We start from the raw sequence: 24,478 nt of genomic DNA on the forward strand, positions 1-24,478 counted from the left end.
CGGGCTGGCTGCAGCGCCGCCTCAGGGGGAGGTGGGAGCGGCTCCTCCCCTCAGGGGGCGGTGCCCGGGGTGGAGGGGTTGCGGCGAGCAGCCGGGCGGCGTGGCTCGCTCTTTTTCGTTCGTGGGACGATGCTCCGTGCAGCCCTAGGGCACCAGACCCCTCCCGGTTGCCCCCACGGGGCGATATCTGAGAGAGTGTAACGGCAGCTGGTCGAGACAGGGAAGCGGAAGGAAGAAAAAGTCCTAAACCAGCAAACACCACAGCAGCGCAGCTTTTACCGTTTTTTGTAAGCGTTCCCTTTCCCTGGGGACTAAGCACACCCGTCTGTCTCCTGGGGCTGCAAACACATATTTGCTTTTCATCATTTACATATTTCAACGGCCGACCTCCTGCTCGTCTTTCTTAGAAAATCCCGTGATGAGTGGTTGCCAAGATAGAGAGTGGCATTGGTTTTTCCAGTAACCCAGGGTCTCAAGCTGCTCGGGATATAGATCAATTTACTGATTATCTCAGGGAAATCTCCATGAGTACAACCTGGAGAAAGCGATGACTGCAGCTCTTTCGGTATTGATTGCTTCCCGTGCTCCCTCTTTTAGCTCATTTTAGAACATGCGAGGCTTGATAGATTTGCATTCAACCCATAGAGGGTCTAATACATTTTGTGGAACTTAAATCAAGTAAAGAGACTTTAGAGGCATCTCTGGAAAGTACAGCGAAAAGAATAACTGGAATGTCTGGGAAACATTACAGTCCATCTTCTTCATACTGGTGTGAGCAGTGCTGTGCTGTTAAAGCTTGCAGTGCTGTAGTTAATTTCCTCAGAGTATAAAACTAGAGTTCTTCCTGCTTTTACAATTCAATTTCAAGTCCTCTCTTGCCTGTAGGTTTCCCTGCCTGGAGAAAAATGACTACGCAGAGGCAGATATTCTGTATTTCGATCACTGCACAGTCTTGTAATGCGCTCGCCAGGAAATACAAGCAGTCTTTTAGAATGATAGAAGAGAATTTCTGGGTCACTAAAATTATTCTTAAAGCCAGTTTTATGACTTCTCAATGAGATTTCCCTGTTGTTCAGACGTTTTTATGTCCTTTATTCTCATTAGAGTGGCTGAGCTGGAGGAGCGCATCGGGGCGACTCTGCACGTGAAGTTCTGCAAAACACATGAGGTAAAGCAATGGAAAAAGAAAGCACTATTCCCTTTCCCCTCACCTCCTTCATAATTGTTTGATGATGGTATTGTCTGCCACTGGTTACAGCAGAAAGTAAAACAGAAATGAGTGGAGTTCATCTAAAATTTCAAGGTCATGGCTGTCCCTCTGGCTCATTTGTTACCGTGTGTGTTAACACAAGAGGTGTGTGCTGTAAGTCTTTGTTTTACTTGTTTTAAACATAGGAATGAAGCTAATTAGAAACTCTCAATATTGATCTGCTGAAGTTTAGTGCAGCTGAATTAACATTCCTACCCGTGAGTTCAAATAGAAGGCGACTTTAAAACATAAAGGAATACATGGCGGAGACTGGTGGTGATAACAAAAGCTTTCTGTATTTGCCTTTAAGGAGTACAGATAGATAATACACGTGGATTGTGGGGACAGGGCAGTAAATGGATCAAATTTCAAGTTTTAATTTGCATCTCTGCCCCTCTACTAATGGCACCTTCTAACTGCACGGGCTAGCCCCTACTTAATTGCTCTTTTGTTACCATTTGTAGAAACAATACAGCTTGAAAAGCCCATAGCGGTGCCTAAACTGCCAGTGAACTGTGTGTGTATTTATTTGATCGAGCCTATCTTTATCTGTTACTTAGAACAAGATGCTTCAGAAGAAAATATATCACTCCTGGTTTTCCCTTCCTTCCCTCAAAGCATTTGCTTTTATTCAATTTGGAAACTGATACTGAGTGTTTGTATGTTAAATTTTGTATAAATGCTTACATACATGAATTTTAGGTAGAATTGCAGAATCATGTAGTTCGGAGACGACACCTTCCACAGGTCACCTAGTCTGGACTTTTGCTCAGAGGAAATTGTTCAGGACTGTGGCCAACCAAGTTTTGAATATCCCAGGGATGGAGGTCCCACAGACCTTCTGGGCTCCTGCTCCTGTTTGACCACACTCCTGGTAAAGGTGTTGTTCACTTATAGTCAGAATTGCTGCTGCTTGTCCTTCCATTGTGCACCTCTGAGAAGAGCTGGCTCCAGCTCCGTAGCTCCCATGAGATGGCTGCAGACAGTGGCACAATGTCTTATTACTGAGCAAACCCTTTGTCTCAGCATCTCCTCATATGTCGTTGTCTGGTCCTCTCACAATAGTGTTAAATTATTTGTTCCTAAAGCAAGTGATTACACAATAGAGCAGTGCTGTATGGAAAAAAAAAGTGCATTTTCAACCCACTCAATTGAACTAAAGCCTTTTTCATGTCTTGTGAGACATGCAGAAGAGATCTGATTTCTCCAAAGCATTTGCTGCCTACCCCACTTTTGTCGCTTCTGCTTTGTCATTGTAAGCCATGCAAGGTAAACTAGACTCTGAACTTTTTCTCCTTACAATTTTTCCCATGCCTTCATTCATTTCTATTCCTCTTTTCTATACTCTCATCCAATGCGCTGAATGACAGAAACAATACTCAGTTACTCCAGATTAAACTGAATCACTGTTTTGGGAGAGTTTTCAGAGCATACAGAATTCCTTTATATTATTCATTACCTGGCTTCCTGCACATTCTGTGCTGTATTAGCTATTCCACTATGTGCTGAGCAAGAGTCCTTGACGATGGATGTGTCCATGTAGATAGCACAGTACTAAGAATGATGAAGACCTCCCATATTATCTATGAATGTTCTTCTTTCAACTCAAGTTAAATTCTCAGGTTAAAAAAAGGTGAGAAGTACAACTTTTCAAAAGCTGTCAGAATTCTGACAGATCTCTGTAGGCTGCTGTGCGTGGGGGCTCAGAGGAAGAGTGGGGCAAGGTAAGGAAGGCCTGAGGGCTGCTCCGGCTCTGCAGGAGGCTGGGAGGGGGTGGCAAGAATAACTCCTGCTTCTGACAGAATCCTCTTGCTTCTGCAGCATGTACTGCTACCTCACCATCCCCATATCCCCTTTTCCACCATTTCATTTTTCCCCCCCATTTTTTTCCTTTATCTTTCCCATTTCCTTTTCTACCTGTACTTGCTAAGATCAGCAGATGCTTGGGGCCACATGGCCAGACAGAAAGCTGATGACCCCACCGGTCTTTTCTTTAACCCCCGTGTTTGCAACTTTAGTATGGCTAGATGCTGGTTTTCATCTCTGCTGAACTGGAATTGTCTTTATGCTGAGATACAGCACACAGCAAACTAAAAATCTGATTTCTTGATCGTGCCCCCCTGCAGGCAATGCATGTGGCAGTAATAGCAGCCGTGACAATCCTGCAGCTGGGGCAATCAGGAGCACTGACAATGAATGGCAGTCTCTGAGTTTGCTGGCATAAACGCAGCCTGTGGGAGAGCTGAGAGTGGGGCATTTGTGAAGTGCCATGAAGATGTCAGAAGCATGTGCTGTTAATGCTCTGGTGCTGGGTTTTCATGCACATCTGTTCAAATTCTGAGTTTAAGGGGATAGCTTCTATGCTTACAGAATGCAAAACAAACCTGCCAGATATTTAGTGAAGTGAAGCAAAAAGCATAAGAATGTTTAATGCTTGAAAGATACATGCTCTCCGAGTTGCTCAGCTGTCCTCTGCACTACAATTAGGGTCCCAGCTGCAGCATGTTCTCTCTGATGAGGGTAGGGTCACTCCCCAGGTGTACTGATTAGCATAAGTAGTAAAGACCATACAGCTTAGTAGCTGCTCACAGTCCTATTCCTGGTTCTTACTGGTAGATGCTGGAGTTGTTGCAGCAGTTATCCTGACATTAACCACTAAGGCTGTAAACCTTCCCTTCAACCAGGTAGGACAAATGTTGTTCAGTTTCTTCACTTGTCTAGGTGCTTTTTCTCCTGAATGTGTTTTAAGTAACTATTTTGCTCTGAATTATAAAAATACAGTGATATTTTGTAGAAGCTGTACAGAGGAGTCATGAAGTCTTCAATAATGTTGGTTTTTATGGTTACACAATCCCTTATCTTGTAGGAGTTTCATTTCTTTCATGTTATAACTTGAAAAATGTAAACCTTTCTTAACGCTGGCTCAAATGAAATTGTTAACAAAAAATGCTTGGAGCACTTTTGGAGCTGAAACAACAATCAAGGTGTATTTTCTTATTAATGTTAAAGTTAACTGTTATAAAAGACAAAGTCTAAAAAATGGATGAGAGAACTGTGCTTAACAGAATGTAAGTATCTGTGCCATGACTAGTCATAAAATGAATATTATTCTACTGTAGGGTGATGTGCACAAAGAGTCTTTTTGCTAGAGATCCTTCATGTTGTATTAAATATGTGCAAACAAAGTGGGTATGAAGTTGTGAGATCTTTGGGTTTTCAGCACCACTGAGCTCGGAGCTCAGTTTATTGGGGTTAGTTCCAAGTACAGTTTCAAAGTCTTGTAGAGATGTTTAATCTATAATTAACAACTGGTGCTTGCAACCATCTTAGGGGAAGGCTGCAATTTCAGTGAAAACTATTTTATTTTTAATAGGCTTCAAAGATACCGTGTACAAAAATGACATACTACTATCTATTTCAGCTACTCTACTTGAGATGATTAAGTATTGATACTGTGTGCATCTGAAGTTCTAGTTGTAAATAAAGCTTTTGCATGTGTAGGCATGAAATGTTCTGGATTCAAGCAATTAATACAGATAGTTTAAGGCCTGAGGTATTTTTGAAGTAATTCTAAATGAGGACCCTTTTGCTTTGCCTTTCATATATCATTTATTATCCTGCCAAAGGTTCTTTATATACTGGATCATGATATATTAATAAACTCGTGTGCTCTTTTTCCCTAGTCGTTTGGCTGAAGACTTAATTAAATGGTGGCTGCTAAGTGTAGTTTAGTGAAGGGAGTCAGCTGAGTGTGCTTCTTGCTAGCTCAGCTCCACAGGAGGAGCGTAGAGCTGCTTGCTTGCTCCACTCTGCAGGGAGTGTATGCTTGGTGTGGGGTCTAGCCCACCTTGCTGAAGCACAGAAGTATCTAAATGTCAGGTGCCTGCTGCAGCACTGCATGGTCTCTCTGGAGTAACCACATAGAGGCTGTACAGGCACCAGAAATTACAGAGGAAAGGGCTGTAAGCAAATGGTGACGTCTCCAGCTGGAGTTCCCCAGGATGCTGGTGGCTGGCAGACTGGGGAGGGTGGTCCTGCCCCACGGGGGCTCTGTGCCTTGTGCACCTGATGTCTGTGTGGAAGCCAGGCATGCACAGTGTGCTCCTGGGCTTCTCAGCTGGGATGAGAGTAATTATGGCTAGGTGAAGCTGGTTAGATGTCTTCATGGAGGATGCTGGAAATTCTCATACTGCCAACTGCAACGCAGGCATTTCAAACTAATGTGCAGATTTAAGTTGATTTTTCTACTGTGCAATGTTCTCTTTTCCTTTGCAACATTTAAATGTAAAAAATATTTCAGTGTTGATGCCTCTCTTAAATGTCCTTTGGATTTATATGATCCACAAACCAAGTTTTTCAGAAGTACTGAGATGCATGGAGGAGTTTTAAAATTCTCAGCCATCTGGGGTAGAAGAATTGGATTTTTAAATTGTTCTTATTGGTAAGTGTAGTGCTTATGGCTTGCTACATAGATCTCAAAGGCAGTTTGGAATCTAACTCCTCTGTGAGTATCTGCTCTTTTGAAAATATGAGTTAAATACACTTTTCAAGGGATAAAAGCTGTTCCACATTGTTTAATGGTCAGAATTTGCTTCCTAGAGCTATATCTTTGTACCTGTCTTCCCTTGGATTCTTGCTGCTTTTTAGGCAATTTAATGTAGTAAAACTCAGTTTTAGCATAAGTTTTCTATTAGAGTGAGAATGTAGGCTGTGTGGTGACTGACTGGTGCTCTGCAGCAATCCCTCTGCTCTCTCACTGCAGCAGCTGCCCGAGGCTGAAATTTTAATTCTGCTCAGAAGGATGCTGATTGTGCTTAGAAATGTGAAGTTTCCCAGTTTTGGTGGTGAATACAGAGCATCAGCAGAGAGGATATGCTGTAGGAAAGCTGTTCTCAGCTGATGAGTGCTGGTCAAAAGTGCAATCTGTGAAACATTTCAAACAAGATGCACTGGTGTAAAGCACTTGGAGCTTGCACTGCCAAGTAGGTGGATGTCTACCTAAAATGTTGGCTGTGAATCACAATAATCCTTTTAATGAGTTAGGCACCTGGCCATCCTTTGTGCTTTTGAAAATCCGACTTTAGTTGCTTTAACCACCTAAATGTGCTTTAAAATGTTTTCCTAAATAATATGGTGGTTGAAATCTTGAGGTACCCACACTGATGCGGTTACTGTTCCTGTGGGGAAGCTGTGGGAGACTTGTTAGATAATTACAGCACAGGAAGACTCTGCTAGTACAAGGCATGCTGGTCCTGCCTGGCGTGATTGCATGTCCAAGGGACCGAGCAGTTGCTCTTTGGTTTTTTTGTAGCGAGATTTGGATGGCCTGAGATGATTGAAAATCCTCCTATGACTTGCTGAGAGCTACAGTTACTGCAACAGCAAAATGTAGAATGAAGCCTAGGAAAGGACAAATAGGCAGCGGGAGCAGGAGAGATCTGAAGCTTGGAAGCAAGCTACCTCTGCTGTAATTTGTGAAGTCGGTGGTTTTTCTTGTGCAAAATCATTCTTTTTCATGCTGTCAGCTGTACTGTGTGGGCTGCTGTATTACTGTGTACTGCAGCAGGTTATTAGTGAAGTAATTCTGCTGAAGTATGTTTTAAGAATAAATCATAACGTTATCTCTGTCCTGTAGAGCACTCTTGCTCTGCACTGCCTACAGATTGCTAGCAGATGCACAAAAGTGAGGTGGATGTTTCTAGTTGTCATGATGGATTTTGTATCTGAACAGTTAATTGCTTTTTTTTTTTTTAACTCTGAAAAGCATTTCTCAAATCATTTAGGTTACAGCTACAATAAAAATAATAAAACCCATGAAACTTACTTGGATGTTTTCTGGAAGTGTCAATACCTTTTGCTGTTCTTGCTTATGCTGATCTGAGTTCTTTGAAAATTCTCTGTGAAATGAAACATGAGCAGTGCAGCAAATGAACTAACAGCTCCCAGGAAGGCTGGACATCTTCTGCTTTTTGAGTAGCCCTCTGATGAAAATAGAGCAAAACCACCCAATTAGATGTTTTTCTTAGATTCTCTTTTTCCTGGGAGGGAGTATGGATGAGCAGAGTATAACTGACCATTTGGAAGTGAAGGGAGAGAAATACAGGTGAGTCCTGTGCCTGGAGTGGGCTGGCTGTGTATCAGCACGGTGTGCGGCTGGTGGCTTGGCAGCAGCTCTGCAGAGAAGAGCTGGGGGTCTTGGCATGGAGCTGGGTGTGAGGGCCTGTGCCATAGTGCATTAGCAAGAGCACCACCAGCTCATGTGGTTAATTGCTTCTGCTTGGGACCTGGGCGCAACAGCTGGAGTGCTGTACTCAGTTTTGGGCCTCATTTGTGTGGCCATCTGCAGTGAGGGGTTATACTGTGAAACAACCAATGGTGCTGTTTCCATCTAGTAAGAGCTCTTCTTGTGGAATTTTTTTTGAACTGATGGTATTATTTCCATTAACCCAGTGTTATGTACATCTACTTCGTTATCTTTGGCCATCTTTGGTTTAAATGTAGATCCGAAGTGATTAAACTGATGTTTTTGCTCTGATCTCTTTAAGAGTTATTGGCGGAATAGCATACAACAACTTCAGCATAGTTTGTCACTGACTCAAAAATAACACGTCCTTCCCTAATGGCTCTGTGCAAATTCTGTGACTCCTGTACTGTGTGACATCCTGCCAAGACAATTTTTAGAAGAGAAGGTGCAGTCATAGCTTCCTTTTTGGTGTAACAGCGAAAGAAAGCTTGGTTCTGATAATTCAGTGTTTTTACTTGGTGCGCTAGGAATCTTCTTCTGTGGTGGTCTTCTGGACAGAAAAGCAGACTTTCCCTTCAATGTGTCTGTGTAGCTTTTATTGAACTCCACTGATGGCTCTTGTACTTGGAAGAAGAGTGATTTTCCGACTCTGCTGCAGCCCTTTCATAGCAGTTGCTTCAGATATAGGCGTATTTCCTCCTGGTTCCCTTATCCACCATACTAACAAAAGCAAAACCCAACAAAAACCAGCCATGTGGTTTCAGTCAGGTTGGTCTGGAAAACAAATCCTTTTATGTGGTTGCTTATTTGTTGCTTTTCATTTGCAAAACTGCATCGCAGCTGTGCCTGGTTCTCTTACAAAGTAGTTCATCAGATCTATTATTCTACAAATGTGTAGCAGCTGTTGCTCAAATCAGCCTGATTGCACATGCCCTCTACAGTTTTACTCAATTGGTTTACTCTAAACATTTTGTTACTAAATCATTCATTTGCCTGTAACCATCCATACAAAGTATACATTAAAATGCTTCATAGTGCAGCAATTTGGAAGGCGGTTACTGAAAAGATCAAAGGATGGGCTCGTATATAGGGTATGGTCCTTTACTGTGCATATTCATGCCTCCTGGCTGTGAGAGGCGGAGACTCGCATCCAAAAGGGGAAATGCTCAGATCAGAGACGGTAAACTTACATTTTTCATCTTGATGTTGTTTGGGAGAGCCGGGAAGCAGTAGGCGTGAATGTTGTACGTGCATTCATCTCTACATTTCCTGGTGCTTCCTCGTTCTCCACGAGCCTCTGAAGGGCAGGTGTTCCTGGGGGGTGGGGGGTGGCAGCAGCTGCCAGGCACGGCAGCAGGAGGGGAAGGGAGACGCTGGGAGGAGCCGGGGAAGGAGCTGCCCTCGTCACTAGAAATAACTAAACACTAAGATGCTTTTCAGGATTTTCTTACATCTTCTGTAGCATCTGCAGGACTCTCCAGCAAAGTGAGTGGCGGTTGCGTGCACGTGGTGTTAAGGTGGCTAGAGCTGGTGTTAGCTGTGCTGCCTCCATCAGCTGAGGCTGCGCTATTTTAAACCTTAATTTGAAGTACAGTTGTCTCTTGAACTGTTAAAGTGACTTGGAAGATCCAAACAGCCTGAAAAAAGTAAAGAACATATTAACAAAACAATGCAGATTTTTTTTCTTGTGAACTGTCTATTTATAGTCTCTTCAAATATTACAAATTCAACAGAGATGACTGGAAAACTTGAAAATAGACTTCTGCCTGGCTGCTTGGTAGGACGTGTCAATACTAGCACTGCTGAGCTGTAGGATTAGAATCTAAGCCCCAAGGGTCTAAGTCTAAAGGGGCCGGCATGCTTTCTATGATATCTGTAGCCTTGTGTCTATTAATGCCTGAAAAAATCAAATGGGAATTGGGGATGACTCTTCTAGAAAGTCAAAGCAGACAAGTGATCCGTGGGTCAGAGTTCAAAGTATGATGTCCTGCAGTGAGCAATAGTACCAGAATTACACCCATAGCAAACCTGTATTCCTAATGGTGAGCTCAGGAGCCTTTGGTCTGGCTACCTCCGAAGGAGATGGAGCATGCCCTTGCTTCTCTGGGTTTCTCCTTACCGTTTTCTTGACGTGATTGATTTCTGCCACATGGTGGTGGTATTGCTTTTTTCTAACCCTGAAAAGTGGTTTCTAGGACCAGCTGGGGCACGGAACTGCTTTATTTGTTAAATGCAACTTAATAACAGCACGTTGCTTTAGAAAAGGTTTGTGCCATTCTCATGCTGCTTTTGCAACCACGGTGTAACTGTGCTGTCAGCTGTATACATCAGATCTGTTGTGCTGTTGCAAGGCTGCTACTGCCAGCTTCCTAGTCTTTGCATTTAATAATTTTCACTGCATTGGGTATTCTATGACTGCTTTATTCCCTTAGGAAAAAAGGTGAGCTTTGTTTTTTTTATTTTTTCAAAAAACCTGCAGACATTTTACTTTCAGTCATTAAGCATTAGTTTATATAAAGCTCTTTTTCTGTAGGAGTGTGATTTAGGTGTTGTATTATGGGAATGTGTTAGTTCAAGTTTGCATTAACATAAACCGAAATCTGCAGATACCTGCTTGTCAGTCTGGGAACCATCTTGTTCAGGGAGAATGATTCATGTGCTGTTGCTCAGCAGCAGGTGCTATGTGTGAGCTCCTGAAGTAGGCTGATATGGTCCAGGTCTCCTTGACCAAGTATTTTATAGGACCTGTAAGGATATGAAAGTCTGAGAAGCAGCTTGGTGAGATGGTGGAGAAAAGTAATTGAAAAGCTGTGGATATCCAGCAGTCCTTAGCTGTCGGTTTGCAGGCTGGGATTTTGAGCAGGAACTCAAGTAGGAATTTGAATAAGCTTGATTCTAGTCACTGAAGAAAATATAAAAGTGACTTGGCCCTCTTTCATCCATTGTTAGTCTCGCTCTGAACTTTCCTTGTGTGCTGTAGCTTAGTGGTATGGACAGGTGACACTTGTCTTTCCAATGGGCACTGTAAAACTTGAACTAGTCCTCTGGTTTTGCCCTAATTGGAAGCAGGGGACTTCCTTGGACAAGAGGAGGAATTGGTGGAGGCAGTAGGCTCAGAGCAAGGCTTTGCTTCTCTCCTGTCCCCTCCCTGGCTACTGAGCCTCCTGGCAAAGGCTGTGCAGGCCTGGACCATGTGGAGGGAGCCCCAGAGCATCTGTGTCAGTAGCTGCCTGGGCTGGCAGTGCTGGCAGGAGGGAAGGCACAACACAGAGTTTCTGTTCTGCTGCAACCAGCTCAGTCCATCTCCTTCCTCTGTGTGATTTTCATCTTATTTCTACTGTTCTTCCTAGTCTGTGGGTGATGCGTATGCAGAAAATGTTTTTTTCAAAAGGAAATTTTTCAAGTAGAAAGGAAACCACTTGAAAATCACTGTGATTTGATTAGAAATAACACTTGAAGAAAAATCCTGGAGGGAAGACAGAAGGAGCAAATTGGCCATGTGAAACAAGGACAGGAGGAACAGAGGAGGTGAGAGGCTTGGTAAGTATTCTCTCAATTAACATACAAGTACCCCTACTTTGGCGAGATAAGGCTGCTGTTGAAGTTTCTGTTGTCTCCTCTCTGTTGCCCCATCACCCCAAGGGAACCATACACTTGCATTTTAATTACGTTTGCTGTGCAGATCAGAACATCACATGTGCTGCTTCCTGTTAAGGAAAAATGAGAGCTGGACGTGGCTCTGGGCAGCCTGGTCTGTTGTTTGGCGACCCTGCACTCAGCAGGGGGGTTGAAACTCAATGATCTTTGAGGTCCTCTTCAACCCAGGCTGTTCTGTGATTCTATGATAAAATGCATTGGGCAGTTGACAATGCTGCCTGATGTGGGTACTTCAATCTCTTCTATTTCATTAAGTTCAGTATAATTTGAAGAAGAAGGCACGTTTGTAACTGAGGTCAGGGATGTTCTTATCCTCGCTTGTGGCTCTGGCAGTACAGTGCACTGACAGAACTTCAAGAGCATTCAGTCAACGGAACTCTTGCATACCTGCAATAGACTCATGGTAATACTGCAGTATAATCTACAGTGAGTAGGATTTGAGTTGTACAGAGTTAAACATTTTTTCAAATTTCTGTACCTAATTTGTAAGCTATGGACAGAAATGTCTGTCTTTTTAAATATTTTTCTAGGTCACAGTGCACTATTATCAGCTGGCATCCTTTGTACCAGATTACAACTTTTCAGTTTCTAGCCAACTTTTTTTTTTAAACTAAATATTCACTGAGTCAAAGAGAAGGTACTACTCTAAAATTGTTAGAGGTTGTTGTTAAAAATGACCTTCATGCAGTAGTAGGTTATTTTGTTTAAATAGAGGGCTAAAAATAAGTTTTTCACTTCAGCAGAGTAGATTTTGATAGACCAAAAGAATTAATGGGCCATTAACTGGGCAGAGGAATTTGAGCCTGAAGAAATTCCAGAACCTCTCCAGGTTTGGTGGCAGCTTTTGGAACAGTTGAGAAGAGAGGAAGGACTTGACCCTCTCTGTGGTGCTTGGTTAGAAAGAATCTTGTAATTATTGAGACTTGAAAGACTGGAAAGAGAAGGCCAGATTTGTGAAGAAATCAACATGATAGAAATGGAAACTTCTAGTAGTTTTGTTTCATGTTGGACCCTATCTGATGGTGTGTCCTAATGGATAGAAACCTTTGTGTCCAATTCTGAAGTTTGGCTTCTCTCACCTTGGGCATACCTCAAATGCATCTTCCCTTCAAAATCTAGTTGTTCCCATCTTTGTGCAGCCAGTCTGAGATATTCAAGCCCTGGCTTCTTTTCAGCTGCTTCTGGTGAATATTTATGCGCAGTTGAGCAGTCCAGCAGGAATGCCTTACATCCTGTCTGGAATAGATGGTACCATAGAGATTATGGTAGGTGGAGATTAAATCCTTGGTCCACCTAGGAGCCGTCACCTATCTACCACAGGAATGCCTGAGCTCCAGGTTCAACGCTGCTTTCGTAAAGTGAGTTTTCTTCCATCTGGACTTGCATCTAAAAACTACAGGTAATCTTTTTTTACCTGAAGTGTGTTGGAAACAGTAATAAAATTGAGTAAGTTTTTTTCATATGAGCTCTCTTTTAAGCAAATGCAATCTTAAGTGTAGAGCAGTCTCGGTAACTGGACACACAACTAATCCCATTCACAATTAGTTTATTATTCTTTTTAGGCTGTTTTTTCCCCTGATAACACATTTCCAACAGCTCTAATTTTAGACTAGATATACAGGCACATTCAGCAATGCCTAAAGTGTAGTAATGTGCTGAAGATTTACTTGATTTCATGTTGAATGATGCTGAAGGGAACGTACCAGGCTACCCACGTATCTGCAGCCAAAGAGCAAACTGAAGGAGTCATGCTTCGCATTGCCAGTTATATTTTCAGCTTTGCGTGTGCAGAACAACTATCTGCTTTCCCACTGTTTGTTAAGCATGCACGTAGGTTAGTCACTGCACTGAGCTCTGTTTTCACCAAAGGGGTCTGTTTGTCCATGAATTTTTCAGTAATGTTAATGCCCTGTAAATAATAATGTTAACACTGCACATACTAGCTGGTAGATGTTCCTTAAGCCTGCTACCTGAATTCAGGCTGGTTAGAAGCCACGCAGGGAGTGAATTCAGGCTTGTACTCAATGATAAGGTGAAGGTGTGCAGTCTTTACATTCATTTCTACACACGCAAAGTGATTGCAAATTTTTTGCTTCACAGCTACTCTTGATTTCAATGCAGTACTACAAATGTTTCTGGTAAGTGTCACGTTTGGGCAATTCAGCTTCTGAGGCCTTTAGATTACGACTCTTCTGCTCTTACAGATGGAATTTTAAGAAAATAGGAAACTAATTTTCTGGGGAGACTTCAACCATTGAAAAGTGACAATTCCTGAATGTTTCCACCTACAACCCTGTAAACACAGGAGAAATGATTATGGTTTATGTATAGAACTTGTTTGTTCGGCTGATTTAAAAAATATATATATAGATATGTATCTTCTGTTTAGACCATCACTCATGGAAAATCAAACTTTTCTCGACAGATGAGTGTTTTAAAGGTAGGTGAGCGTGTTTAGAAATATAGATAATGGTCTCATTTTTTCTTAATAGGTGTTGAGATAAACAGAAGTATTCTGAGATGATCATGGCCTCATTTAGCTCTAGCTTTACTGAATTTAGACTTTTCAAGCGTAATTGTTGTCGTGGTATTTTCAAAGGGAAGCGTGCAGGAACTGTGTGTGGGAAGACACACATGCACCTCTCGTGCTGGAGAGGTTTGGTCAGGCGGCAGCCAAGCTGTGCCTGGTCCTTCTTTCCCAAGAATGAAAGAGCTGATGTGTGTTTGCAAGGAGGAATGGGTTCACCTGTACATGTTTGCGCGGTGCCATGGAATTACAGCCCTTCAGGCTTCGTTAAATACCATCCTTCATTGATAGTGCAGATGAGTGCAGAGCAGATAGCTCAGACCTGGATTTGGAACGCCTCAGGAGCTAAGATCTCAATTAGTTTTAGGCTTCACCGCTGCATATTTAAAAAGGGCATAGTGACAAAATCAGATCCAGATTGAAGTACAGAACTGGAATTCTACAGCTTTTCATAGATGTCTCATTTGGAATCTGGTATTTGGCTTGGATCCATCTCATTTAAGACGTCCCCAAACTAAAGGTTTTACCAGAAGTTTATAATGGCATATTATCTTAATAAAGATAAATGACTTTAATACCACTTGCTTCCTTAAGTAGGGCTTCCGTGGGAGCTCTCACAGGCAGTGGAGCAGGTGGGCAGTGGCACAGTGTGATTCCCCAGATCTCAGACCTGCCCTGTGCCACCTGTGCTCTGCTTCCCTGCTGCTGTGTGCACCGGGTGGGTTAAAACCTGTGGATCCCTTCCAGGCTGTCAGTCTGACACCTATAGCAGAGTTCAGTTTCTCTGTATGTGATGTGCTCTGATTAAAGCCAGGAAAGAATTTTGAAAGTACTTCAGAAGTTTGTGCTTAAAGCACATATAGAAAAATTTTGAGGTGTGATGCATCCTTGATGCAGCATTGGGGCTCAGGTTGTATCCAGAGCATGGACTTAGGTGGATGTTCACTTGGGGGTGGTGCTCAGCCACAGCTTCAATGATATAACACTTAGTGCTCTGCTCTAATGAAGTGGCAAAAACTGTAGCTAGATTTGTTGCTTGATTTCTGTTGTCTTAAGGGATATAATTTGTAGGTTATGCAAGATTTCATTGAATTAAAAAAAAAAAAAGAGCAAACCCAGTTGTTCCTTCATGTTCTGCTTGTACTGTAGACTTGTCCAACCAATCCCAAGAGCAGACTGAGCTCCAGCCCCCAGCTCAGCAGCAAAGGGCTGAAGCACGCAGACTTGATTATCACAGAACTGTAGGGACTGGAAGGGACTTCTGGAGAACATCCAGTCAAGTCTCCTGCTGCAGGTTACAGTAGAAGCGCTGCGATGTCTGAATGGAGGTGCTTGGGGAGCACGCTGTCCCCACCTGCAGGCACACACAGGGCTGGCCCATCAGCTGTCAGTACCAGCAGTGCCATCACTGTGCCATCCCAAGAGGTCATTGCTGTGCTTAGGTTTGGTACCATGTCTTGTCTCATTTGCAGAATCTCACTGCCTTTTGTAGTGTGTGGAATGCCTCAGCAGCACCCTATGAAGTGGAGCAAGTGATGCAAGAAATGCGCAAGTCCAAAGCTTATACGGGCAGATTAAATATTTCTCAAAAAGAATATTCATCCTGAACAATTACAGTACGGTGAATCATGCAGCACAAATTATACTTAAAAAGTAGTCTGTAGAACTGCTGAGTTGTGTAATAGTGCTCAGTGATCTCTGGGGCTTTGTCCTACAAGTTACTGAACAATTCTACTATGAGAGATACAAGAAGTCCATTTATAGCCAGCTACCTATATTTACTGTCAATAATTGTAATAGTACTTAACTAGTGTTTATTTGACTATTGTAAAACCAAGAGCTTATTTAGAGAATTAACCATACCATAAACATACAAATTAAAAGGAAAATACACAATTTGTGAATTTTTATTCACTGGAGAGATCTTAATTCTTCTCTTCCTTAACTGAAATTCTCTCAAGTTTAAAGGGCTCCCCTCTGAATTGTGGCTGTGGTAATTATATCCCACGTGTCACACAGATGCGCTACCCACTGATACTGAAGTTTTCAGAAATTATAATGGACAAGGACAGATGTTGCCAGGTTTAAAAATAAAACTAAAACAACAGGAACAACGTAGCAGCTCATCAGCATTCATCAGCAACCAGGGTTTAATTCCACGGTGCTGCACTGTTATCTGTCGACCATTCATGCAATTAAGAGAAAATATCTCCCAACGTTTCCATGGTGCTAAAGCACTCCAGGAGAACAGCCAGCCCACACAGGGCCCGGGAGCGATAAAATATTAATTCAGAACAAGCACATGTTCGATAATCTCAGCATTTAATACAGGCGATAGTAATTCGGTCCTAGCAAATTATTCAGTTAAACAAAGCTGTGCCAGATAGTGTACTACTTGGCAATGGGTTTATTTGCAAAAAATAAAGCCTATTTATTGCGGGATTAGGACCGCAGATATGGAAGCAGTGCCATGTGAGCAAAGCAGATACTGTGACTGCAGGGCTCGGACTGACTGGCTGCAGGGAAGGCTCTGCTCTCAAGGTGTGCATCTCCAAAGGAAAGAGTTTGTGCTGCATCAAGGAGAGAATAATTCACCTGCTGCATGCTTTGGAGGTGACAAAGGGGACTGGTTTCAGTGTTTGTTACAAGAAGTTGCAAATGGAGATGCAGTTTGAGTTTTGGATGATCCTGTGTGTAGCTAGAGGTTGGACTCGATCCTTGTGGGTCCCTTCTAACTTAGGATGTTCTGTGAAGTCCAGAGGGGATTTGGTGCAGATTTGTGCCTCCTCAGTCAACACCACTGCTCCCGCTGTCCGTGCATTCCCCTGCTGCCAGCTGTGCCCACCTTGCTGCTGAAGTGTCTCCTGGCACTGTATGAGAAGTCTGATACAACCAGAGCGAAGCGTAGCTGGAATGCTCTGCTGTTTGAGGCAAGGAGATGGGACTGGATGGTCCCTTCCAAACTCAGCCAGACCGTGATTCTGCGCAATAAGCTTTGCTAACAGGAGTTGGCTGTGTTAGAGTTGCCACTTTCTCTTGAAAATAAATCATGCTTGAGATGTCAGCTTCTCAGAAGAATGCTTTCCCTGAGAAATTTCAAGAATGGTGCAGCATCTCTACATCATGCATCTCATATCTGGATATAAGGACAAAGGGTGGCTTATTTATGTATTTTTTTTCGGTAATGGTAGTGAGGTGAGGGCACAGGCTGCCCAGGGATGTGGTGGGTGCCCCTGTCCCTGTAGACACCCAGAGCTGGGGTGGATGGGGCTTTGAGCACCCAATGGAGCTGTGGGTGTCCATGTCCACTGGGGGGAGGTCGGACTAGATGGCCCTTAAAGGTCCCTTCTAGCTCAAATGATTCTATGATTCTGTGATCTCCTGAAGCCCAAATCCAGCCTGTGGTGTCTGGAGCTCTGTGCTGCTGCTGCGTGTTCACGGCACAGTGCTGTGCGCTCAGTGCTGTGCGCTCTGGGTGGAAGCAGGAGCCCTACTGGGATTTTGAAGACCTGCAGATGATGATGAAAGGGCCATCAGAGGCCTTTGGTTTCCTTTCATCTATTCTTCATAACGTGATGTTTTTGTTCAGGTTGTTGCTAAAAAGGGAGAGCTGGAAAGCTGTTAGGGGAAAGACCCACAATGAGTTCAGGATGCAATTGTACAATTAGCTGGGTAACTTGGCTTGTTATCAATTGCCTTGGAATAAAAAGGACAAGCTCACAGTTTGGTAATATTGTTCGTCAAGAGTTGGTGATACATTTGCAGCGTGAGTAATGTGCTTTGAGAATGGATATTTATAGTGACAATTTGTGGAGAATTTGCAATTTTTCTTGTGTTTTTATAGCCTGTAAATCCCTGGCAAATAGGGTTCTGCTGGCTCCCTTAATAAGCCAGACCATGTCAGGAACGAGGCATTGGTGGCTGGGAAAAGGCTTTAAGGGGCTGAAGGGTATTTTAAACTTCTTAGGTGTTTAATCTAAAAAAAAAACCTGAAAAAATAAGTGAGGATATCTTCAGCAAGAAAGGATGTGAAAACTGCGCTTAAAAGGGAAAGGTTGAGAGGAAAATATTGTGAATTTCTGCTTTTTGCTTTTTTCCCCTAAAATTTTCCACTTCAGTGGCTAATTAACATTTCAGAGAAAGGAAGGTTTTGCTACAAATCCAGCATCTCTCCTTAAGGCTTGGCTTAAAAGCATGTCCTTAGGATCTTCAAGAAATCTGTAGGAAAAATAGACTAATATTGGCATTCCTAATATTTTAAAGATAAAACAAGAGCAAATACAGCAAAGCCATTGCAGGCAGTCTTTCAAGGCCATATAAAGAAGCAAATTCACACCAGCCTTTTTTAAAAATACTTGGCAGCTCATCTTTAACATGAATTGCACTGCTTTTCCCATGTTTTTCTGAATAATGCATCCTGGGTGTTCAGTCCCTTAAGATACTTTTAGACTTATCTCCACTTTGATGTTGAGCCAAGTTAGTACACATATTGGTGGCAGCTAAAATTAGTTCTTTTTTTTTTTTTAGTACATCAACTCTTAATAATTTTAGTTCAACCTTCTAAGCCCCATTTTTTTTGTGTCCCTCTGGCAGAGCCCATCATAGGGCAATCCTGAGGTGGGTGAGCACAGCTCTGGAAGAGAAAGAGGAGGCGAGTGAATGGGGGTCAGGGTTGGAGCAGTCTAGGGGGTTGGGAATATTTTATGACAGGTTCCCATATCTGCAAACTGACTTGTCAAAAAATCTGCTTTGTGCTTCTTGGAGCCAGTGTAATAGGCTGAGGGAACAGAGTGGATGGACAAACAGATCAAGAACCAGAGCTATAATGCTTTTGAGGTCTGGGTTTTGTTATCTTGCAACTGTGGTTTTCACTTGGTTCAGAACAGACTGGTAATCCTGCTGCTTCTCCAGCATCCTCCATGGTATCAGTCAGCACGTACTGAAGTCTGAATGCAACTGCTCAGTGCCATGGGTTGTGGCACTGCTGGTTTCTGCTCTCTGTGGTTAATGGATGCAACCCATGCTGATGTGTGGGAGAATGAAATGCGTAACATTAGGAAAAATGTTTCAGTATGGAAACAAGCCAGTCTTTTGTTCTGCAGGTTACCTTTATGCTCGATTTAGTCATGAGAAAAATCTTATTAGACAATTTATCCATCTTTGTCCCACTACTATGACACAAAAATGAGTAATTATTAATGTTAATGCATTAATACAATGCTCCACTTTCTCTTCTTTGGTAAGAATACTTGGTGTTAGGGTGAGAAATATAATTCTTTAATTATATAATATAAATGTAAATAATAAAAATAATTACTTTCCCCATCATGTCCTACTGCTACAACAAAACCCTAAATGCAAAAGCTTCCAAGAGGCAAATACAATATTCATTCTGATGTGAGACTGACAGCAGTGCAGAAAAAGTGCAACTTAAGCCTATTTATGTGAAACTTTTCGGAAGTCATTCATCATTAGTTATTTGCAGAATGTTTTTTTTCTAATAAGGTATTTCATCCTTAATGCTTTGTCAAGCCTTCTGCTGTATGTCAATATGTCAGCTGTTTTTACATTCCTGATGTGACACTAAATCGTGTTTGTGACAGCACAGTCATCAGTAAGTGCTCTGGTTTTCCATCTTCTGGAGTTGCTTTCCTCTGCAATGCTATAGTTCATGCTCTTGCTTCATCCTCCCTGGAGAAAATGGTTGCAGTAGCCCCAATTCCCAGCTGTGGGCCCTGTTCTGTCCCCCTGCATGTAACTGTTGTGGCATCGCTCGTCCTTTTTCATGCCAAAACAAAATGTTTTTCCAACCTGTTAGAGGGGGAAAGAATCTATTCTTCTGGGAGGTGGCTGTGATCAGAATATTGAGGATCTTATGCTAGGATGTTGGATGTTGCAGCTTTCCTCTGAGAATGATCTAGGCTGTGTGGTTTCCTAGCTACCTCCAAATCATGAGGTCTGTTGGTTTTACATCTCCATTTCTGGCTTCCAGCTTTCTTAACAGAGACTTTAATTTTGCCATCTTTCTCTGAAGGGCAAACATCTTTTTCTTCTGGTTCCTGCTGAAGTTCAGTGCTGCTTGGCCCTCGGTGCCCAGAGACAGGCCAGTCTGTGACAAGGCAGCTTCCTCCTCCTCCAAGCAGAGCTGAGAGGCCATACAGATGAGGATTATGGCAGACGTGGTTGCTATGTGGAAGTCACTGATCCGTAAAGGACTTTAAATACATGTACACTGGCTTAGCCGTGAGAACTCGGCTGTGGTCTTTGTGTTTTTGTTTTGATTTTTCCCAACTAATCCACTCCTAGGGCGAAGGCAAAGCCAGGAATCCTTTGGCTCTTTGTAGAGGATGGCCACGCTCCTGAAAGCAGTTCTGAGCCTGGAGGATTGCTCCTAATATCCTGCCCTCATTTAACTGAAATACTCTGGATTTCAACTATTGAGTCCTTTCATGCTGTTTTTCTCCTTTGCTTTCGTTCCCTTACTCCATCCATCTCAGTTTTCTGCCTCATCAAGGAGGAGCTGCGGGTCACAACCAAATGCTTCCTGCTGCCTACATGCTGAAGCTCTGTTGGGGATTTCTGCCTTGAATTTCTACAAAGGTTTCAGTGTGGGGGCTGTAAGAACTGACCCATATTACCTTGCTGGAGTTACCACGCTTTTGGTTGAGCTCTGCAGGCCATTAAACCAAAAGAACATCACTTGCCTCACAGCACAAGCTGTAGAGAGCAGCAGCCTGCTTCTCGTATCACTGGAAAGTGGGGCTTTTCTCCTCTTAGTTACTGCAACTATCTGAGGCGTGGGGTATTAGCAGGGAGTACCAGTGCTACTGCACTTTACTGGAGGTAATCCAGTTTTTTTTACGCCCAGTTCTCTCTAATGCTCATTCTAGCACCAAGTAATTAACGCTGCTCATTGATGATGTGGTGCTTAGGGACATGGTTAGTGGACATGGTGGGGATGGTTTGATGGTTGGGCTTGATCTTAGAATTCTTTTCTGACCTTAGTGATTCTATGATCGCTTCCAGCAGTGGATGCTTCACAGGGTTTCTGCAGCACCTGGGACTGATGGCAGGGGCAGCCACGTTCCTGTCCTTCCACAGCCCCTTGGAACTTTTGCATCATGCATTTCTGTGCTTGGTTTTGTCCTCACTGCTTCCGTTGCGCCCAAGCTCATCCATAAACATACCATGCTGCCTCTTAATTATGTGTATTAATTCTGTATTCATAGGTCATTTGAGGCTTACTTAGATGCTTAAGATCACTTCATAACACTTAAAAGAATGTGAATAATGAAGATATATTATTTGAAGACCATGTGTTTCTCTTACCGGCTGTTCTTGGATATATTTTTTGCTTGCACGTGCAGGCCATTGTTCCTCTGACTTATGTCCTTTTCAATATCATATTGCTATCTGAAATGTCATATCTCAGCACTGTATATTATGATATAAGCACAACACAGATTGTATTCTATGGGTTAAATGGAGATGAGCCTGGCAGTCTGAAAACTTGCTGGCTTATGGGCCCAGCCCACGTCCTTTAACTGAAGTAATTGGATTATCAGGCTCTTTTTAATTGCACTTTCAGTGTAAAGACTCTGATACCTCCTCCATTACTGTTCTTGCCCCCTTCCAGCTGGGTCTGAGCCTGCTGTGGACCTCCCTCTGCCATGCACTTGTCTGAGGTGCTCCTGCCTCCAACCTCCTTACAGCCCAGCCAGGAACCCACATCTGTCTTCAGTCTCACAAAGAATGAACTCCTTAATCAGAACCTCTGCAAACCAAACCCTCTCTAGGAACTGAGAGAGGATGGTCCAAGCTGTAAAGCAGCCAGCTTCCCAACATGTCAGTTCTGAGTATGGCTCTTTCACTTTCCAAATGAGACAGGACAACTGTGCAGCTCAGGCTTCCAGTGGGAATCATCCCTACCTTACTGCTTTAAATGCTTATTTAAAAAACCCAGAAACTGTGAGAAGAGAAAACCAAGTGTTGCTTGAGTTCTCACAGTTTTACTGGCAGAATGTCAACATAATATTTTATATAGTGCACATGCTGGTAAGGCACTGAGATAAGCAGAAAGTCTGAGATTTCCCTGCCTAACAGTTCTCTGATGCTCTTGATTTTGTAAATCTCTTTATTCTGTAGTATGTGATGGGGAAAGGCCACCTCAGTGATGAGAAAAGCCACTGTAGGGAACGACAATAATAAGTGCTTATGTCCAGCTTTGGTTCTAAGCTCTTTTGTGCTTGGATTTATGAAAGCTGCTTTTATTATTGTTGTTTTTATCTCTTCAGCTGGTCGGAGACAGTGTATTAGTCAGATGTGTGGGTAGCGAATTACCTGTGATATCAAACTACGTGTTGTTAATTAAAAATACGTGCCTTTGACATATTAAGCATCCATTAAGGGCTCCATCGTTTGTCTGGAGCGGCACTGTGCATTGCGCTGGAGGAATCGGATGAGCTGTCGAGACCTGAGGGCTGCCTTGTGAGGAGCCCAACTGGGCAGATTAAAGGATGGAACTGTTGTTTTGGATTATACATTTGGTATTGCTTTTGCTTATCTCACAAGGAATAAATCTCGAGGGCTTAGCTGGATGTCTGGGTGAGAACTAGCAGGTGAAGTACCGCCTTCTTTTACTGGTGAAATTGTTCTTCTGATTTGATCGGAATAGTGCAGCACGGTGCCTGCTGGTGATCGTATCCTTGTAGCTGGAGGTTTTCAGGGAGATGAGAAATCGGATTTTTTTAAACTTGATGTGATGCGCTGCTAATTTGAGCAATATTTATTTTCCCACAGGCAGTGTTTCCAGAGGCGTGTGCAAACGGAGGTTTGCAGCACTGTGCTATTGCCTTTAAACTGAAAGCTGGCTTCCTTTCTCTTAAGAAGCAGGCATTAAGCATAAGGGATTAAGCATACCTTTGTTCATACAAAATGGGCCGAGCTGTTACTCCTCAGCACCAAATAGGCAATTTAGCAACATTTCTGGCCTCAGCTCAGGGCTGTGGTGTGCCCCAGGGCTAGATGTGGGGCTAGGAAGGGTAGATGCACCCCATGGGGGCTTCCCTCCTCTTCCTCCCCAGGTCCCAAGTGTGCAGTTCTGCCCAGGGCTGCAGCTGTGTGTCGGAGCCCTGGCAGTGGGTCAGGGTGCTGTGGCACTGCGCCTGCAGGGAGCAGTGCCACCCTGGCTGTGCTCTTGGAGGTGGCACTGAGTGCGGTGTCAGGGCGGGCACGGCCAATGGAGGTGTGCATTTGCTTTTTCAGAGAAGAATCATGAAATAAAAGGAATTTTTTTGGCTTAAAAAAAAAAATCAGAATAATTGAATCGTAATTACCCAGGGATGGTGGTGTTGTCTTTGCTGTCAACCTGAGCGCAAACTTTAATGGGCTTCACTATTCCAAGCAGTTATTCGAAGGAAAATGGTAAAACCCCAGAAGTGAGTGTTACTGAAAGGCTGCTGCTTGGTAACACATGGGCTCTTCCTGGAGTTATTATGGGAAATTCACATTTCTTTAATTTTGTAATAATAGAAAGTAGACAATTATTAACATGGCTAAATTTGAGTCAGCTGTAGTGTTTGCTGTAGAACTGGTTTTGTTTTAAGGGTGAGTGCTGAATCCTGAGTCATTTCCCAGCCCGTGAGGCAGTGCACGCAGCTTGCCATTGGTGTGCAGCAAGGGCTGAGGTCTGCCTTGGTGACAGCCATCAAGCAGCGCAAGAGGAAAGCATCCCCAAGCAGGCATGTGCTCTGTGCTTGCCAGTTGTGTTGAGAAACTGTACCTGCTGTTTTCACCAAGGAGAGGGAAGTCCTACACTATTTTGAGCTTCTCCTGATGGTTCTGAACAAAACTTATTTAATTGACATTGAATTTAAATTGATTCATTAATAAAATATGAAGTCGTAATATGCGTAGCCCACTTTTGAATTAAATCAGTTATGATTTTCCACTAACATGATGCAATATTGTATAGCTATCAGCCTTGGCTTTTATAGTTCACTCTTCCTGTACTTGAAGTGGGGTTTGATTTGCAAAGCTGTTGCTTGAATAGATATGATTGTGGGGGCTCAAAATAGATTGCTCCTTGCCTTATTCTCACCTATACATAGCAAAATAGTTGCTTAGCTTAAGGATGATGCTACCAGAGCTGTACCAAGGCCACAGAAGTGATCCCATGTGACAGGACATGAGGAAATTGTTTCAAACTAGAAGAGGGAAGATTTAGTTTGGGTATAAGGAAGAAGTTCTTTACACTAAGGGCGGTGAGGCAGTGGCACAGGGTGCCCGGGGAGGCAGTGGTGCCCTGTCCCTGCAGACACCCAAGGCCAGGGGTTGGAGTCTGAACACCTGGTGGAGCTGTGGGTGCCCCTGTTCATTGCAGGGAGTGAGACCAGATGGCCTTCAAAGGGCCCTTCCAACTCAAATGGTGCTTCTGTGATCCTGTGACTTCAAGGTAAACTGCTGCGCTACAGATGCACAGGCTGTGAATCCTGGAGGAAACTGCTGAGCTGCAGCCTGGCCCTGAGAGTGTTTTGTGATCTGCGGGCTGAGGCAGGGTGATAACTGCAGAGGTCTCTGTGCAGAAGGGCCGAGTGGGGAAGCCTGTCTGTGCCAACATGTCACTCCTAAAGGGAGCTGATAGTGCTACCAGAGTGATGTTGAAGTTTTTATTAGTATGTAAGAGAGGAAGTGGGAGCAATATTATACTTACTGATGCCTGGCATGAATGAGAGCCCAAGAGGAAAGAAGAGGGAAATTACACTTGGCGGCGGCGTTGGGCAACACCGAGGACTAGCAGTGC

General features: G+C 43.2%; 1 long non-coding RNA gene across 3 annotated transcripts; it reads left to right on the forward strand.

Annotated features, from left to right (window-relative positions):
• LOC110402641 lies at nt 4-22,590 on the forward strand. 3 transcript variants are annotated; one of them, XR_002441216.1, is made up of 6 exons: nt 83-287; nt 408-565; nt 1,105-1,168; nt 3,866-3,933; nt 10,938-11,033; nt 21,314-22,590. It is a non-coding gene; the product is annotated as an uncharacterized LOC110402641 (long non-coding RNA). The 3 variants fall into 3 exon arrangements; XR_002441215.1 differs by having other exon boundaries at nt 4-565; XR_002441217.1 differs by lacking the exon at nt 408-565 and having other exon boundaries at nt 13-287.

Source organism: Numida meleagris, chromosome 7 (genome assembly GCF_002078875.1).
Source record: "Numida meleagris isolate 19003 breed g44 Domestic line chromosome 7, NumMel1.0, whole genome shotgun sequence".
NCBI classification, from domain to species: domain Eukaryota; kingdom Metazoa; phylum Chordata; class Aves; order Galliformes; family Numididae; genus Numida; species Numida meleagris.